The sequence below is a fragment of the Helianthus annuus genome, chromosome 8 (assembly GCF_002127325.2).
Source record: "Helianthus annuus cultivar XRQ/B chromosome 8, HanXRQr2.0-SUNRISE, whole genome shotgun sequence".
NCBI classification, from domain to species: Eukaryota; Viridiplantae; Streptophyta; class Magnoliopsida; order Asterales; family Asteraceae; genus Helianthus; species Helianthus annuus.
The window spans coordinates 158,643,735-158,663,922 of record NC_035440.2 but is presented as its reverse complement, the minus strand read 5'-3'; the positions used below and the strand labels follow the sequence as shown (position 1 = coordinate 158,663,922).

The following is a 20,188-nucleotide window of genomic DNA, read 5'->3' as shown; positions in this document are numbered from 1 at the left end:
GACGTAGAGAAATCATTTATAGCATCACCATCTCGCCATAATAGTCTATCAAGTTTAGCCGGATTTAAATGCACTTGGTCAAGTTGAATAAGAACCGGAAAAAGATCTCTCCATGCTACCGGCTAGGTCCAAATACCATTCGAATAAACGTTAGCCACCGAATCCTTCAATCTAAAATCAGCATCAGTAATGGTTCTGGGAGACAAAAAATCTCCCAAAGGACCCAAATCACACCAATAGTCATACCAGACTGAAGTATTAGCTCCATTGCCTATTTCTGACCAAACATGAGTTCTGATAAGCGACCTCAACTGCATCAGATTTCTCCAAGACCAACAACAATTAGTGGGCATTTTACAAACCCAAAAATTATTACCTTTTAACCTGTAATTGTGCACCCATTCAACCCACAAGGATTCTCGCTTAGAAATAATACTCCAAATATGATTAGTCATTAGGGCTTTATTCATATCTCCAATACGTCTAATACCCAAACCCCCTTCATACTTCGGAGTGCAAACAGATTTCCAAGAAACTTTAGATTTGCCCTTAGAGAACGAAGAATCTTGCGACCATAAAAAATTCCGCATTATGGATTCAAGCTCATGAACCAGACGAGCCGGAAGCATAAAAACAGAAGACCAAAAAATATGTATGGATGAAAGAACCGAAATAATAAGTTGTAACCTTCCCGCAAAGGAGAGTAACTTGTTCCTCCAGTTTGTAATACGTTTCTGTAAACGATCCACAAGCACCCGGCAATCATTATAACCAAGTCTAGACGAGATAAGAGGCACACCCAGATACCTGACCGGCAATTTTCCTTCGACAAACGGCATAAAATCCAGAATAGCATCTTTGACTCGGTCAGTAACATTACAAAAGAAAATCGTACTCTTCTGATTACTAGGCACTAAGCCCGACATCTTTGTGAACTTTGAAAGAGATGTCATAATACACCTCGCCGAGCTGACTTCTCCTCTAGCAAAAAGGAATAAATCGTCCGCAAAACATAGGTTGATAATTCGCTGCTTTTCACATTTGTTATGAAATTTGAAAGATGAGTCAATACGAACAGTTTGTTGAAGAATAGCTGTCAAAACCTCCATAACTAGGGTAAATAAGTAAGGGGAAAGTGGATCCCCTTGCCTTAAACCACGCTTACCCTTGAAAAACCCATGCACAGAACCATTAACACAGATCGAAAAGGAAGCGGAAGAGATACATACCATAATCCAATTCACCATCTTATCGTTAAAACCAAATCCAAGCAACACGTTTTTGGGAACACTCCAATCAACAGTGTCGTAGGCTTTCTGGATATCAACTTTAAAAGCACATCTAGGAGGCCCTGAATGTCTATGGTAGTTGTGCATTAATTCTTGAGTTAGAAGAATATTATCAGAGATTCTCCTGCCCGGAACAAAAGCCGATTGATTAACGCTGACGATATCGTTTAGCGCGCCTTTAATCCTATCCGCAATAATCTTACTGATACACTTGTATAAAACATTACAACAAGCAATCGGTCGATAGTCACTGACATTCGACGGAGTAGGAACCTTTGGGATAAGAACAATAGTTGTATGATTCAATTCCCGAAGCAGATTACCAGTTTCAAAAAAATCCATGACAGCAGAAGTAATATCATTCCCAATAATAGGCCATGCCCCTTTGAAAAAACCCGCTGTATAGCCATCCGGGCCAGGAGCCTTATCAATCCCAATAGAAAACATCGCCTTTTTCACTTCCTCCGCAGTTACCGGACATACCATATGAGTAGCAACCTGGGGAGATAGAACTTTAGAGAATAAATCTGGAGCCGGAGTGAGAGAAATATCACCTTGAGAGCCAAAAAACTTCTCATAATGCTTAACGAAAGCTGAAAAAACCATATCACCTTCATATAGCTTTCCTTCCGAATCGTGAATTACATCTATACGGTTATAATGATTCCTGATTTTCAAAGAGGAGTGAAAAAAAGCAGAATTCATATCCCTCGCCCTCAACCAATCCACCTTAGACTTTTGTTTTAAAAATCGCTCTTCATCCAAAGAAGCCTCCTACAGATCACGGCTCGTAGTAGACTCGGCTGCCCTAAGATCAAGATTAAACGGATCCTGATCAATTTTTTGCTGTAACTCATCCAACTTTGAGCGAAGAGATATCACTTTATTGTGTAGATTTCCTTGTTTAAATAACAATGATCGCAGAGGATTTTTCAGCAAACGTAACTTCTTGACAACCCTGAACTGATGCACACCATTCACACTAGACTCCCAAGACTTTTTAACGATATCTAAAAACTCTGGTTTAAAAACCAGGAAATTAGCGAACTTAAAAGAACGAGGCTTCATCTTACCAGCATCAGGAAATGATAAAATGCAAGGACAGTGGTCCGACAGCCTATAAGGCTTGAAAACAGCCACCGAGTTGGGATATTCAGCAACAAAAGGAGTATTCCCCAACACTCGGTCAATTTTCTTCAACAAACCGATTCCCTGCTTAGGCTTTTGGTTCCATGTAAACTGAAACCCTACTCGGTTAATATCAAAAACGTCCATAGCATTCACACAATCTTGGAACTCCCTCATCCCAATAGAAACCGAAGAGGATCCCATAGAACTATCCTCCTGGTTAAGCGCGGAATTAAAATTGTCACACCCCCAAATTCCACCTGCGGAGTAACATCCGCTTGAGGGCGTGACTGACCAGGATCCAGCCACCAATTATACTAAGCATTGGTTAATAGTAAAATACTTGCTATCTAAAGTAGTTAGCAACATCGTAGTTTAAGTTCGATAATTAGTTTAAACAAAAACAACGGAAGCATAAACCAAAAAGATAGTTCAAAGTTCGAGATAATTAAAACCCAACACACGGGTTTTGACGAACACTACACATTCCCAAGCAGCAGCTCCTCAGTCACTGGTTACCTGCAAACCATGCAGTAAGGTGTCAACAATAATGCTGAGTGAGTTCACTAGTTGTCCAGTTTTAATTACCAAAAACTTGTTTCACCAGTTAATTTACTCGTTTATACATGCCATGGGGAGCTACCCCAAAAGTTAGCGACTAAACTGTTTTTCCAATACCGAACACTAGGTAACCGTTTGCGTTTCCGCAGGATGCCCCGATGTCAATGTTCTATCATCATTGACGGATGCCTGAGTACATTAGTTCACGACCGATCCCATACCATGGCACGGTGTGAGGTTGGTAAAACCTAAATAGCGCTATCAACTAATAACCCGTTCGCCTGGCCCCGGCGACTAATCGGTATTAAGTAGTACGGACTTGAGTGATAGAGTTTCGTTTAGTGCCGTTGGTTGCAATCCGTATAAACAGTAATTAACTAAAGGTTCCCAATAACAAGGGAAGAAAAGTAAGTTGTATCCCTCATAAGGGAATAGTGTTGTTTGTAGTTCCGTTTCCCAAACCACCGGGAACGCATGCTTTAGGTTGTGAACTCACCTTGGGTTGCTCGGTAGATATTTTACTTGGTCAAACACGTTGGTCACCACGTCCTAGCATGGTTACCAAATATAGGTCAAGTTGGGGTACAAGTAATCACGTATAGCAAACACGTATAGACACACTTAAAATGCACACATTCAACAGTTAGGTCATTGGGCCTGCCCTAACATCTTCGCAAACAAACAGTAACAGAAACACATGCAGCCCAGTCAACAGATAGTCCAACAAGCTTTTGGCCCAATAACACTTAGGCAGCCCAGTCGAGACAAGGGCGGTTTCGACTCGAGAATACACGGTCTTGAGTCGCAACCAAGGGTTCCGACTCGTAACCTCGGTCTCGGTTCATCATGCTTTGGTCTCGAGTCGCAACCAAGGGTTCCGACTCGCAACCTCGGTCTCGGTTCATCATGCTTTGGTCTCGAGTGTGCTGCTTGCGAGTCGCAACCGGGAGATCTCGAAGAATCACGTTTTGGTCTCGAGTCGCAACCAAGGGTTCCGACTCGCAACCACTGTTACGTGCACCTGAATCCTTCTAGAACCTGTCCTATGTACTAGCCAATAGCATTTTGATTTCATGATAATGTGTACTATCCAACCATAATGCACTAACATGTTTCCTTGTCTGATTACTAAGCAAAACGGATCAAAACAAGCATTTTTGAATGTTCATATCACCTTCATCTAGTTCATAATGCATATTCAAGTATTCAAATAATTTAACCAACATTTAATCCTTGGTTCTTAACACAACTTTGTAACAATGAGATAAGACAATCATTAAGCACCAAATTTGCCCTATATTATCATTATAAATCGGATGGTATAACCATCAAACATTGGTTTATGCACACACATGTTCATTTATCACAATCAAGCATTTTTGAGCAAAAATGGGTAAGATAGAGAGATCACTATAACACTTAACATAATTCGAATGGTTCTAACCCTCTTTTTACCAAACCGTTTACATCTAAAACATGAAGGAGCATAGTTAATCAAGCAAAACATGTTACTATCTCATCAAACAAGCATCTTTACATAAACATCACACACAACAACATTCTTTAAACAATCAATCCAAAAGGGATACTAACCGGCTAGACTTAAGGTGTGAGAATATGATGAATAAGCTTCCAAGCAAGATCCGAAGCTTCAACCGGAATTCCTTGCTATCACCGGTTTTGATCCGAGAGAGAAAGGAGATGAGAGGAGGTTGATGATCTAAGGTTTTAGGGTTTTAGTGAGAGGTAGAAAGTGTGAGAGTGAAATAAGGAAGAGTGTAAAGGAGAGAGTGTAAGGGTTTGGGGCTATATATAACAAAAGGTGCACCCTAAAGGTTTCCAAGTGGGCTAAGGGGAGGTTGCGGCCCAACCGGCCCAACCGTTCACTGTTCACTCGAGACCGGGAGTGGTCCCGAGTCGGGTCCTTGGGGTCTCGGCTCAGTTGTAACTCACATATAATATACATACACACAACTCGTATTAACAGATAATTCATAGATTTCATTTAATAATATACGTACACGAAATGTTACATCAAGAAGGTTGTCCGGGAAAACCCGAAGTGTCACATTATCCCCAAGTTTTAAGAACTTTCGTCCCGAAAGTTAAGGCAGTCACTGTCAAGCTAGTATGAGTGAGAATGTTTCAACGGGGTGTCACATCATCCCCCCGTTAGTTTGGAATTTCGTCCCGAAATTCGGCTGTAGCTTCAGTGCTGGGGTTTTCGTTTGGGAACAACTGGGGATACTTGTGCCTCATCTGGTCTTCCCGCTCCCAGGTAAACTCTGGGCCACGTCGCGAGTTCCAACGGACTCGTACAAGAGGTATCTGGCTACGTTTGAGGATTTTGATCTCTCGATCCGTGATCTCAATCGGTTCCTCAGTAAAGTGTAGCTGTTCATCAATAGTTAGTTCCTTGAAAGGAATTACGAGCGTTTCATCTGATAGACACTTCTTCAGATTAGACACGTGAAAAACGTTGTGTACCGCACTCAGTTCTTCAGGCAGGTTCAATCTATAAGCAACCTTACCGATTTTCTCGGTAATTTCGAATGGTCCGATATATCGCGGATTAAGCTTGCCCCATTTACCAAAGCGAACCACACCCTTCCAGGGTGAGACTTTAAGTAGAACCCGGTCACCGACCTGGAATTCTAGTGGTTTCCTACGCTTATCAGCGTAACTCTTCTGACGGTCACGAGCTGCCGCCATGCGTTGTCTGATCTGGGCAATCTTTTCCGTTGTATCTACCACCATCTCTGGGCCCGTGATTTGACTATCACCGATTTCCGCCCAGCAGAGAGGTGACCGGCATTTACGACCGTACAATGCCTCAAAAGGTGCTGCCTGAATACTAGTGTGGTAGCTGTTGTTGTAGGAGAATTCCACTAGCGGTAGATGCTTCTCCCAATTCTTGCCAAAATCGATCACACATGCTCTAAGCATGTCTTCTAGGGTTTGGATGGTGCGTTCGGACTGTCCATCCGTTTGCGGGTGATAAGCGGTGCTCATGTCCAAACGTGAGCCAAAGGATTTGTGCATAGCTTGCCACAATTCCGAAGTAAAACGAGCGTCTCGGTCGGAAATAATTGAGGTTGGCACCCCGTGCCTCGAAACTACTTCCTTTAAGTAAATCTCCGCCAAGGTAGAAAACTTGTCTGTTTCCTTAATAGCCAGAAAGTGCGCGGACTTGGTCAATCGATCTACTATTACCCAAATGGTGTCATTTCCGCGTTGAGACCTAGGTAGCCCTGTAACAAAATCCATGGAAATTTGCTCCCATTTCCATTTTGGGATTTCTGGTTGTTGGAGTAGGCCTGCTGGCTTCTGGTACTCTGTCTTGACTCTTGCGCAAGTCAAACATTTGCTGACATATGTTGCTATGTGGGCCTTCATGCCAGGCCACCAGTATGTTGTCCTCAAGTCATGGTACATCTTATCCGAGCCAGGATGTACTGAGTAACGGGACTTGTGGGCTTCGTCCATCACGAGTTCACGTAAATCTCCATAGAGTGGGACCCAAATGCGCCCTGTTACATAGTAAGCGCCATCTTCCTTCTGTTCTAATCGCTGTCTCGATCCTCGCAGAGACTCAGCCCTGATGTTTTCCGGTTTCAATGCTTCGACTTGAGCATTGCGGATCTGGGTAGGGAGGTTAGACTGGATGGTAAGTTGCAATTCTCGCACGCGCTTTGGTATAGTGTCCTTTCGGCTGAGGGCATCTGCCACGACATTGGCCTTGCCCGGATGGTACTTGATGGCGCATTCGTAGTCATTCAAGAGTTCGACCCATCGGCGTTGTCGCATGTTCAACTCCTTTTGCCTAAAGATATGCTCGAGACTCCTGTGATCGGTGTAGATAGTGCACTTGGTACCGTACAGGTAATGTCTCCATATCTTAAGAGCAAAGATCACTGCTCCCAGTTCCAAATCATGCGTAGTGTAGTTTCTTTCATGCGTCTTGAGTTGTCGAGAAGCATAGGCAATAACTTTCTCGCGTTGCATCAATACTCAACCGAGCCCATGAATGGACGCATCGCAGTAAACCACAAAGTCGTCAGTGCCTTCAGGCAACGAGAGAATAGGAGCGCTACAGAGGTTATCCTTTAGCCTTTGAAAGGCCGACTCCTGAGCTTCATTCCACTTGTAAACAATGCCTTTCTGAGTAAGAGTCGTGAAGGGTTGAGCAATCTTTGAGAATCCTTTGATGAATCTGCGGTAGTATCCTGCTAATCCCAAGAATTGGCGAACTTCGGTTGGGGTCTTGGGCGTAGGCCAATTCTTTATCGAGTCGATCTTAGCGGGGTCGACATGAATCCCGTCCTTATTGACCACATGCCCAAGGAAATGGACCTCTCGAAGCCAAAAGTCACACTTCGAGAATTTGGCGTACAATTGCTCATTGCGTAAGAGTTCGAGGATAAGGCGTAGGTGTCGTTCATGCTCTTCCTGACTTTTCGAGTAGATCAGGATGTCGTCGATAAACACAATCACGAATTTGTCGAGGTAAGGCTTGCACACTCGGTTCATGAGATCCATGAAAACCGCAGGCGCGTTAGTCATTCCAAAAGGCATGACGAGGAACTCGTAATGACCGTAACGAGTTCTGAACGCAGTCTTGGAGATGTCTTCATTACGAACTCTCAGCTGATGATAGCCTGATCGCAGGTCAATCTTAGAATAGTAGCTCGATCCTTGCAACTGATCGAATAGGTCGTCGATGCGCGGGAGAGGGTAACGATTCTTGATGGTAACCTTGTTCAACTCACGATAGTCGATGCACATTCGGAACGTGCCATCCTTCTTCTTAACAAAGAGTACTGGTGCTCCCCAGGGTGATGAACTAGGACGGATAAATCCTTTATCCAATAGTTCCTGTAGTTGCGTAGAGAGTTCCTTCAGTTCTGCAGGGGCTAGACGATAAGGCGCACGAGCTATGGGTGCTGCTCCAGGAGCTAGCTCGATTTGGAATTCGACCTGACGGTGGGGAGGGAGTCCAGGTAGTTCCTCGGGAAACACCTCGGGGTAGTCACGTACTACAGGAAAATCTTCAATCCTCTTTTCCTTTTCGAGGGTGTCGGTGACCAGTGCTAGAATAGCGGTGTGCCCTTTTTGTAAACACTTCTGGGCTTTTAAAAGCGAGATAATGCCTGTGACTTCTCCACCTTTGTGGCCTTGAACGATGAGGGGTTGGCCAGAACGACGAGGAATACGAACCGCTTTCTCTTGACAGAGGATCTCAGCACGATGTTTGGATAACCAATCCATGCCGATGACGACGTCGAAGCTTCCAATTTTGACAGGGAAAAGATCGATACTAAACGTTTGACCAGACAATTCTAATTTGCAGTCGTGGATCACGTGCGAGGCCTCAATGTTCCTACCGTTGGCTATCTCGACGACGTGCTTAGATCTTAATAATGCGGGCGGGTGCTTAAGTTTCTTACTAATGCGAAGGGATACATAACTAGCATCGGCTCCGGAATCAAATAACACAGAAACATAACGATCATCAAGTAGGAACTTACCCGCCACGACGTTGGGGTCGTTCCTTGCTTCTCCAGCTCCAATCACAAAAGCTCTTCCCCTTGCACCATTCCCAGCATTGTTGTTTTGCTCATTGTTCCCAGCTCCCTGATTGTTGTTGCGATTCTGATTCAGTTCAGGGCAATCCTTCCGCATGTGCCCTGTTGCCCCACATTTAAAACATCCACGGTTGTTTCCCTGCGGCTGTTGCTGTTGGGGCTGTTGCTGATTCTGCCTTGCTGGGAACTGACTTCTACAATCCTTGGCTTCGTGCCCCATCTTGTTGCATCGCTGACACTGACCTTTGTTACATGCCCCATTGTGGTGCCTGTTACACTTGTTGCACTTGGGGTAGCTTCCCCGGTAGCCACCCTGTTACTGAGGGCCTTTGTTGTTCTCAGTTTTCCTTTGCTGGGCTGGGGCTTGAGTAGAGTTAGCATCCTTGCCCTGATTTCCATCCCACTTTCGTTTGCCATCACTAGAAGTTCCTTCCGCAACACTGATCCTTTTGGGCAACCTGCCCTCCTCCACAGCCTGGTTGGTGAGTTTGTGGGCAAGACGAACCACAGGCTGTATGGTAGTGAGGTTGGCCGAGGTCACATGGCTCCTGATTTCTGGGGCTAAGCCTTTGATGTACAATTCGATCCTTCGCTACATGGGTCGGGACATGTTTGGGCAAAGTGCAGCATAGTCGTTGGACAGCTTGGTGTAGGTCTCAATCTCTGACCCAACCATCTTGAGACCATAGTACTCGTCCTCGAGTTTGTGGATGTCATCCCTGTGACAATACTCTTCCTTGATCATATCCTTGAAATCTTCCCATGCAGTAGCATTAGCAGTCTCCAAACCAAGCATTTGAATTTGCGCCTTCCACCACGAAAGTGCGCTTCCCTCAAGGGTACCAGTAGCAAACTTCACCCAATTAGCAGGGGGACACTCACAGACAGCAAAGACAGCTTCGACCTTCTCGATCCAGTGCAGAAGACCTATGGCACCCTTAGTGCCATTGAATGGAAGAGGCTTGCAATCCATGAAGGTCTTGAAAGTACAGACACGTGGTTGCACAGGCGCATGCTGACCTGTTGTGGGAGCGATACGAATAGGTTTAGAGGTGAAAAGACGATGTGGCGGTAGGATCTAAACATCCTAAAACAACGAGCTTACCTCCTGGGTGAGCTGCGAAAGCTGCAGCCACTGTGTTGATCAGGTTTGTGAACTGAGCCTGAGTCATGTTGACGTTTCCTCGTCCGCGTCCACTCATTGTCTTCATAACCAGAAAACATAGTATGAGTGTGGTGTCGTAACATAGCGAGAATGAGATAGAAGAGGGGAGGCGTATCTATCTAATTAGGCAAACTAGTACGTATAGTAAAGCAGAAAGCATAAGACAAACAAGCAAGTAAATATGGGTCCGAGCTATGAGGTCAGATAAGTCGAGCCTTGCACTTGGAGTGTAGTGTCGTCACGAGTCACGGGTTATAGTCTGGTTTTTCTCAAAAAGATTTTTCCCCTTTTTAAAACCAAGTTCACTATAACCAATGGCTCTGATACCAATCTGTCACACCCCCAAATTCCACCTGCGGAGTAACATCCGCTTGAGGGCGTGACTGACCAGGATCCAGCCACCAATTATACTAAGCATTGGTTAATAGTAAAATAATTGCTATCTAAAGTAGTTAGCAACATCGTAGTTTAAGTTCGATAATTAGTTTAAACAAAAACAGCGGAAGCATAAACCAAAAAGATAGTTCAAAGTTCGAGATAATTAAAACCCAACACACGGGTTTTGACGAACACTACACAATCCCATGCAGCAGCTCCTCAGTCACTGGTTACCTGCAAAGCATGCAGTAAGGTGTCAACAATAATGCTGAGTGAGTTCACTAGTTGTCTAGTTTTAATTACCAAAAACTTGTTTCACCAGTTAATTTACTCGTTTATACATGCCATGGGGAGCTACCCCAAAAGTTAGCGACTAAACTGTTTTTCCAATACCGAACACTAGGTAACCGTTTGCGTTTCCGCAGGATGCCCCGATGTCAATGTTCTATCATCATTGACGGATGCCTGAGTACATTAGTTCACGACCGATCCCATATCATGGCACGGTGTGAGGTTGGTAAAACCTAAATAGCGCTATCAACTAATAACCCGTTCGCCTGGCCCCGGCGACTAATCGGTATTAAGTAGTAGGGACTTGAGTGATAGAGTTTCGTTTAGTGCCGTTGGTTGCAATCCGTATAAACAGTAATTAACTAAAGGTTCCCAATAACAAGGGAAGAAAAGTAAGTTGTATCCCTCATAAGGGAATAGTGTTGTTTGTAGTTCCGTTTCCCAAACCACCGGGAACGCATGCTTTAGGTTGTGAACTCACCTTGGGTTGCTCGGTAGATATTTTACTTGGTCAAACACGTTGGTCACCACGTCCTAGCATGGTTACCAAATATAGGTCAAGTTGGGGTACAAGTAATCACGTATAGCAAACACGTATAGACACACTTAAAATGCACACATTCAACAGTTAGGTCATTGGGCCTGCCCTAACATCTTCGCAAACAAACAGTAACAGAAACACATGCAGCCCAGTCAACAGATAGTCCAACAAGCTTTTGGCCCAATAACACTTAGGCAGCCCAGTCGAGACAAGGGCGGTTTCGACTCGAGAATACACGGTCTCGAGTCGCAACCAAGGGTTCCGACTCGCAACCTCGATCTCGGTTCATCATGCTTTGGTCTCGAGTCGCAACCAAGGGTTCCGACTCGCAACCTCGGTCTCGGTTCATCATGCTTTGGTCTCGAGTGTGCTGCTTGCGAGTCGCAACCGGGAGATCTCGAAGAATCACGTTTTGGTCTCGAGTCGCAACCAAGGGTTCCGACTCGCAACCACTGTTACGTGCACCTGAATCCTTCTAGAACCTGTCCTATGTACTAGCCAATAGCATTTTGATTTCATGATAATGTGTACTATCCAACCATAATGCACTAACATGTTTCCTTGTCTGATTACTAAGCAAAACGGATCAAAACAAGCATTTTTGAATATTCATATCACCTTCATCTAGTTCATAATGCATATTCAAATATTCAAATAATTTAACCAACATTTAATCCTTGGTTCTTAACACAACTTTGTAACAATGAGATAAGACAATCATTAAGCACCAAATTTGCCCTATATTATCATTATAAATCGGATGGTATAACCATCAAACATTGGTTTATGCACACACATGTTCATTTATCACAATCAAGCATTTTTGAGCAAAAATGGGTAAGATAGAGAGATCACTATAACACTTAACATAATTCGAATGGTTCTAACCCTCTTTTTACCAAACCGTTTACATCTAAAACATGAAGGAGCATAGTTAATCAAGCAAAACATGTTACTATCTCATCAAACAAGCATCTTTACATAAACATCACACACAACAACATTCTTTAAACATTCAATCCAAAAGGGATACTAACCGGCTAGACTTAAGGTGTGAGAATATGATGAATAAGCTTCCAAGCAAGATCCGAAGCTTGAACCGGAATTCCTTGCTATCACCGGTTTTGATCCGAGAGAGAAAGGAGATGAGAGGAGGTTGATGATCTAAGGTTTTAGGGTTTTAGTGAGAGGTAGAAAGTGTGAGAGTGAAATAAGGAAGAGTGTAAAGGAGAGAGTGTAAGGGTTTGGGGCTATATATAACAAAAGGTGCACCCTAAAGGTTTCCAAGTGGGCTAAGGGGAGGTTGCGGCCCAACCGTTCACTGTTCACTCGAGACCGGGAGTGGTCCCGAGTCGGGTCCTTGGGGTCTCGGCTCACTTGTAACTCACATATAATATACATACACACAACTCGTATTAACAGATAATTCATAGATTTCATTTAATAATATACGTACACGAAATGTTACATCAAGAAGGTTGTCCGGGAAAACCCGAAGTGTCACAAAAATCACCCATAACACACCATGGTTTATTACCAACAAGGAATTTATGCATTGAAAGATTATGCCATAACTCTCTACGTGATATATAGTAATTCGCTGCATAAACAGTAGAACAGAAAACCATCCTTTTATCCACTTTAAAAACAAGCTGAAGATGCATAACCTGAGGAGACTGGGCCAAAACCATCACATCAAATATTGTAGGGTCCCATCCAATAATAATTCTCGTACCTTTGTCACAACAGCCTCCATTAGACGTCCAATCCCAAGAACGAAACACTACTTTACACACTTTGCCCAATTTACCGACATCCACATGAGATTCTAGAATAGCACACAAGCTCAAATTGAAATCCTTAACTGCCTGCCGAACCTCCATTTGTTTGAGAGGGCGGTTCAACCCCCTTATGTTCCATGTAGCGATACTAACCATTGTTAACTTTCAGAGAAGGAGTGCTTGCCCCTTTATTATTCTTTATGTTCCGAGTACCATCCATCATAAACCCATCCATTTCATCATAAATCTCCTCAACATCGTCTTCATCAGAATCCCCATTATTCGTGTCCGACTGCTTTTTACTAGGACCCGAATCGTCCTCCACCTCATTAAGAACATCAAATGGGTTCGTTGATCGAAATGAATTAGAAGTAGAAGTAGAGGCCTTGCCGTTATCAGCCTTAGGTTTTTGCCCCACCGGTCGATATTCGAACTTAGCTTTTTGCTTATTCACCGGAATCCCAACTTTCTTAGCAGCTTTCCTGCCATAAACCCCTGTATAACCATCTTGATCTACAGCAGGCATCTTTTTTGGCTGTTTGTTTTTTTGTCTATTATGATCATCATACATAACCTTACTTTGATTGATTGGTTGCTTAGGACATGAGTCGGTAGTATGTCCAAACACACAACATGTGGCACAGCGATACGGACTCCATTCATACTCCACATACATAGTCTCTTTAATAAAACCCTCCCCTTCGGCTTCAGGAATTGCCATAGTAATTTGTTCGCGAAAATCTTTATCAGCAGAGATTTCAACCAACGCTCGAGCATAACTACTCCGACCCCACGAGTCCATGCACATAGACGTGGTAAAAGAGTCCAACATCTTTGGTTCCCCAATAGTTGTTGCAATCATGCTTAGACCATCCTCCGTATAAGCCGCAATAGGAACTTCGTGTATCTTAACCCACACTTGTACCTTCTTTACCTCTTTCTTCTCGAGTTTAGTTGTTGGGGTCCAGCCATTAAGAAACAGCGGTTGTGATCTAACTATCCATGGCCCATCTTTTAGAACATTCAACATACCAACTTCGTCATTAAACTTGAAAAAGAAAAAACCATTCGCATTCATCATGGTTTTTTGCAACCCATATTTCTTCCAGTTAGATCGCACGAAGTAATCGACAACTGGAAACGCTACTCGATCACCTAAAAAATATCCGTACAGTGTGTTTGCCAACTTATCTTTCACAGCACGCACTGATTCCTTCGGAAGAACAATATCACAACCATCATGTACCATTGAGCTAGCAAGAGATCTAAAATTAACTTTCTTAGTATTATTGCCTACAACCGAAGCTGCATATGACAAAGGTTTAACATTGTTTTCCAGAGTCGGCTGGGTTGTTTTTGAAGCACCTGTACCAGCCAAGTTGCCTCCGGAACCTTCATTGTCAATGTTCACAGGTTTGGTGATGGCAGCGAGACCATCTATAACCGACATATTATCAGAGTAAAACATACCCCTCTTCGGCAATACTGGCTTACCTTCAATATTAGTCACACGAAGACTAATTCCCCGAACAGGAACTGTATCCGGAGAGTCAATCAAAGCATCAGCAGGCGCTGGAGACGACGAATAACCATCCCGATCAAACCCTACCCGGTTCACCTGATCTAACGGGATGTTACTCCCAGAAAATTGACGATCATTCATTGAAAGAAACACAACTCTCCCTTAAGCAACGTAAAAGAAAACACCATGCAATCCAGAGACGACCACGAGTCCAAGAAAACCGAAGAACAAGAAACCAGAAAAGACAAAACCCTAATCCTGAAACCCTAGAGCTGAATTTCAATCCTTAACAGATTAATCCAGAGTATCAATCTAGCTAAATTAAACTCAGTTAACCGCGACCAATAACACCCGGATTAATAGATCAGGATCTCGAAACAACATCTATGGCGGCGATTGAATAAGAAACGAAAAACCCTGATTTTAGATTAATTACTATTGCTAACGAGTTCGTTATAGAGATTTGATAAAACAAACCTCTAATCACAGACTGTTATACAATCGAATCGCAAAGAAATTAGGGTTCATGATGAAACAAGAAAATCGCCCAGGAGAGAGAGCAAAGGGTAGCATGCGATAATAAAAAACAAACATGTATGCATAATTGTTTGTAGCTTGTTAATTGATAGTGCAATTTTTAGTCTCGATCGTACGTTCTTGGTGCCGTTGGCAATCGAGATATCACGGGAAGGGTTAGGGTTGGTTATTGATTAATTGATCATCGGGAAACAACCTCGCATTAGAAATCCGAGTACTTTGTTCCCTTTTATCACTTCGATTATGTATGTACGAGTTATGTCTATGTAACTCTTTCTAGTTGAAATTTCACACAATTGTTAAAGGAAACTGAATCCTAAGATGGTCATTGTTCTCCTAATCTGTTAAACAACCAACTTTTATCTGCAATTAGTTATTAATTTAGTTTTCTAAAACAACAATCCAAATCATTGAACTTTATTTTCTGCAAATTAGGTTAATTATAGTTAATTCGCAAAGCTATAAAATCAACACACTTTCCACATACTCTCTGAGTTCGATACCCTTTTACCACTATCTATAGTTGTTATTGGGATTAAATTTGCGTGTACCACCAATGCAACATCCTATCCCATTGCAACAAGTTCGGCCACAAAATGTACAACCATAATTTCATAGACCACCTCAACGCCCACTGATGCGACAACAACAGTTTCAACAACCAATTGCACCACAAGGGCAAGTACCAAGGCCAATGGGTCCTATTCCTCCGAGAGGTAGGTTCGGTGTACCAAGGAGGCACCTTAGAGAAAATGTGAGGGGCATCGAAGCGCATTTTAGGCCGGTAATCACTCAAAACCCTTCACCGGTAGTCATTCCTCACAATAATCAAGGGAAAACATTTGAAGTGAGGACCAACTCTTTGCAAAGTTTACCAAAATATAAGGGGTTAGCAACGGAGGAGCCTTACTTTCATTTGGAGGCTTATGACTCGATTTGTAACACTCTTGGGAGTCAAGGATTTTCAGCCAACGATATTAAATTGGTATTATTCCAATTTTCTTTGGAAGATAAGGCGAAAAAATGGTTCTACACTTTGCCTTCGGCATCCATATATACATGGGGGGAGATGCAACAAACTTTCTTGGATGAGTTTTACATCGCCCAAAAGACCAACGATGCAAGAAAGGGTTTGAGAAGCTTCCAACATCAACATGGTGAGATATTTCATGAGGCATTTGAGCGTTTCAATATGATGATCAAAAATTGTCCTCACCATGGAATTGAATTGTGTGAAATGATGAATGCCTTTCACGAGGGGTTGAGTGCCGAAGATGCCCGTGATTTAATGTCTATTACCGGTGGGACTTTTGGTACAAATTACGAGAACGATGATTGGGAGTTCTTGGAGAGCATGGCAACTACGTCAAAGAGAAAAGCTCAAGCATCAAGGAGAGCCCGACCGGCCATTGCCCGACCTCAAGTGCATGCAATCGATGATGGTAATGTTCAAACTACTAACCAAATTTATGATGTTTGTGCTTTGTGTAATGAAATAGGTCATGCGGCTGAAAATTGCGAAGGAATGGTGGAAGGGCAATATGAAGAAGTCCATGCGGTTCAAGGTCAAGGAGGGGGTGGTAGAAACTACAACAACATGAACTCTAATACCTACCACCCCGGGTTGAGGAACCACCCAAATTTTCGGTATGGGAACCCTTCAAATCAAGCTAACCCGAATTTTCAAGGTAGCCAAGGTAACTTTGGTTCACGCCAACCTTACAATAACCAAGGTGGATATCGAGGCGGGAACAACCAAAGCTATCAAAAGCAATATCAAACGGGTCAAGAACAAGGGGGGTCTTCGGGTGGAAACGAGATGATGGAGATGCTAAAAAGCATGCAAATGGAGATGTAAAAACGGAACCAACTCGATGAAGTTCGAATGCAAAAGGATGAGGTTCGTGACAAAAGCATCCAATCACTAACAACCCAAATGGGTCATTTAGCAACCGACGTGGCTGAATTGAAGAAAAACAAGGGTCAACTTCCTAGCGACCCTAATGTAAACCCTTCACATGGTACGTCACGAGGTAATGTTAATGTTCATCATGTTAGTGTTTTAAGAAGTGGAAAAGAGTTTAAAGCCAATTTGTCACCCGAATTGGTTGAGGGGGTAGTTAAGGACATCACGGGTAACGATAGTGATGATGAAGTTTCACCGGTTAATCCAAAAGAATTAAATGTTAACAAACCGGGTTTGGGTGAAAATGAAAAGAGTGAAAAAGTTGAGGGTGAACCGAGTCAAGTCCCTTTTCCGTCGGCTTTACTTGACCCGGGAAAGAAAAATTTTATTGCATCAAGAGGACCCCAAAAAGAAGAAATGTGGGACATGTTTAAACAAGTTAAAATTAACCTCCCACTTCTTGATGCAATAAAACAAGTACCCGCCTATGCCAAATTTTTAAAAGAGTTATGTACACAAAAAAGGCAAAACAAGAAGAAAGTGCCTAAGCGGGTCGATTTAACCGGGCAAGTAAGTGCAGTTTTAAATGGGGAGCTTCCTCCTAAGCTCCAAGACCCGGGCACGCCATTGATTAACATACAAGTTGGTAATTTTCAAATGGCTAAGGCGTTGCTAGATCTTGGAGCCGGGGTTAGCATTTTACCGGGGGGCTTATATGACCAATATGATTTTGGTCCGTTAGCAAGGGTGGAGACAACGGTTGTTTTGGCCGATTTGTCTCATAAGTTACCTCGGGGTATGGTTCAAAATGGATTGTAAAAATTGATGAGTTTTATTACCCGCTTGACTTTCTAGTCTTGGACTACTCGTCCGCGGACCCAAAACAACAACAAAACGTAATTTTAGGTCGGCCATTTTTGAGCACCGCACATGCCGTGATTGATTGTAGATTTGGTACGGTCGACATGATTTTTGGGAATCGAAAAATGCGTTTGAATGTTTTTACTAACAATTCTAATGCTAATGGTGTTGATGAGTGTTTCATGGCAGATATAGTTGACGGATGCAACCCGCATGAGTATGAGGATGATGGTTTGGATGTTTTCCTGTGTGATTTTTCTGAACAAGTACATGCTTATGCACTCCGGGTTGAAGAGGAAAAGCAAGATGCAATGGCTTTGAAAGAAGGTAGACCACCATGGACTCATCAGTTTGAAGGTTTACCGGCGGAGATAGATTCGGGTACTAAACCATCGTTAGAGGAACCGCCAAAGTTGGAACTTAAAGACTTGCCGAGCCACTTGAAGTATGCGTTTTTAGGGGATAATGACACCTTACCAGTCATTATTGCCTCTAATTTGGAGTTGGCACAAGATCAAGCATTGTTGGAAGTCTTGAAAGAAAACAAAGGGGCTATCGGATGGACGATTGCCGATCTCAAAGGAATTAGTCCATCCATCGTCATGCATAAGATCATTACTACCGAAGATGCAAAGCCGACACGAGAAGCTCAAAGGCGATTGAATCCGAACCTACGGGAGGTAGTTAAAAAAGAGGTAATTAAATGGTTGGATGCGGGAATTGTAACATTTGTGCTTGTAATCATCATGAACAGTTCAATTATCAATAAAATAATGTTATTTGATCCCAATGTTTGTTTCATTGTGTTTCACAATTTTCATGTTTTGACTTTTATTCAATTCCAAACTCTACATCACTTTCTGGAGAGTTATACGCTAACTAGTGCGTAAACGTACTCAGTTTAATGCGACAAATACTCCGGAACATCAAAATATACTCAACATACCTTAAATAACCTTTACATAACTTAGAAATAAGTTTTGAAGGCTTTGGTATAGCAAAAACAAGTTAATTCACTTACAGGGACTAAACTTGACAAACTGCGAAAGTATGCCAATTTGAACTGTAACGAACATTGCGGAACATGTCCATAAGTTGAACATACCATAAATATCCTTTACATAGCTTAGAAATAGGCTTTGAAGGGTTTTGGTATGCTAAAACAAACTTTTGGAACATTCAGGGACTAAAAGTGTCAAAAAGTGCATAAGTTTGCACTTTCGCGCATAACTTACGTTCTGAATACATCCGGACATCCAAAAATTTATGTAAGCATCCTTATATTATGCCTTAGTGTTTGGCATGAGAAAAATCCATTCGTCGCGTCATTTGGATCGTCTTTCACGCTTATGCGCATTCCGTCGTAATTAAGCAAACATCGCGATCGTACGGCCAAACGAACCGACATCCGACATATTTTTGGGCATGTTTCATGTCCACAATGTTTAGGCATCATTTTAGGGCCTTAAAGGTAACTTTACAGGTCTTAAAGGGGCTGGAAATAGCTTAAACACGCAACAGGGACCAAATACGTAAATTCTGCAAGTGGTGCAGATCAGACGGGGCTAGGCGACCCGCGTAAGACCTGCACCCACTTTCACGCGGGCCGCGTGAACATGTCTGACAGCAGATTCTGCATTTAATGCAGAATCTGGCCTTTCGTTCGATCAAAGGGCGATGCCTTTTCACCCAAATGAAGGGCCAAGGGTCAAGTTCACTGAATCTAACCCCTGGACACATGTACGCACGAGATCAAAGCACGTTATTCGATAAAACGATCCTAACGGTTCCACTTTTCCTATAAATACCCCCCCCCCTTTTTGTGTAAAAACCCACAAATCAGATCTAAATGCTCTAAGTTGATGCTTTTGCTTCATACCTGAGCTATTGGATCTTGATTAGCACTCGGGGACCCTCCGTAAGTCTTCTTTCGCTCTTTTATTCGCTTTTCGAGTCCGAAAGTCAACGTTTTGTTGACTTTCTGCATTGACCAGCCTATGGTCGATGCGAAGTTCATGGAACTTCATAACGTGAGCGTGATCACGATGGTTATGGTCCATAGTGACCATACCTACTGATCACCACGTTATCTAGGCTCAGTGACGAGTCGTAGTTTCGGCCAAAATGTGCATTCTTGCATGTTTTGTAACCAAACTACTCGTGGGCATCAAAGCCGTTTGTTTTGATGTCAAATCTGTTTTCAAACTTAGTTAAGCATGTTCTAACATGCTTAGCTCGACACTTTTAGTTTAGTGCTTAAATAGGGTCGTAAGGTAAGCGATCTAAACCATCGCTTATGCTTTCGAACCCGACCCATTTGGTCGGTCATTAGGACCTGACCAAACACATTAAGTGACCATAGCTATAACCTTCCGAGGTTATACCTTGTGGTCACGATGTTAGGCGTTCCGAACGCGTTCTACGCGAACGACGCGTAAGGTGGCATAAGCTACCTAAACGGGTCGTGACGGACCGTAAGCACTTAGGTTAAGTTTCATTTTAGTATGTAGGTTTTATTAAACCATATTACACGAGTCTCCATACTCGTTTGGTTTACGAACCCGCGTACTATCCGATCATCCGATTTGGTCCGGTATATTAAACATAGCTACCTATTAGGTGCCGTTGATATTCCGTGACCTC

At 42.9% G+C, this 20,188-nt stretch overlaps 1 non-coding gene across 1 annotated transcript; it reads right to left on the bottom strand.

Annotated features, from left to right (window-relative positions):
- Nucleotides 1–15,896: 15,896 nt before the first annotated feature.
- On the bottom strand, nucleotides 15,897–16,002 carry LOC118481487. Its single transcript, XR_004865696.1, has one exon. It is a non-coding gene; the product is annotated as a small nucleolar RNA R71 (small nucleolar RNA).
- Between the last annotated feature and the right edge of the window lie 4,186 nt (nucleotides 16,003–20,188).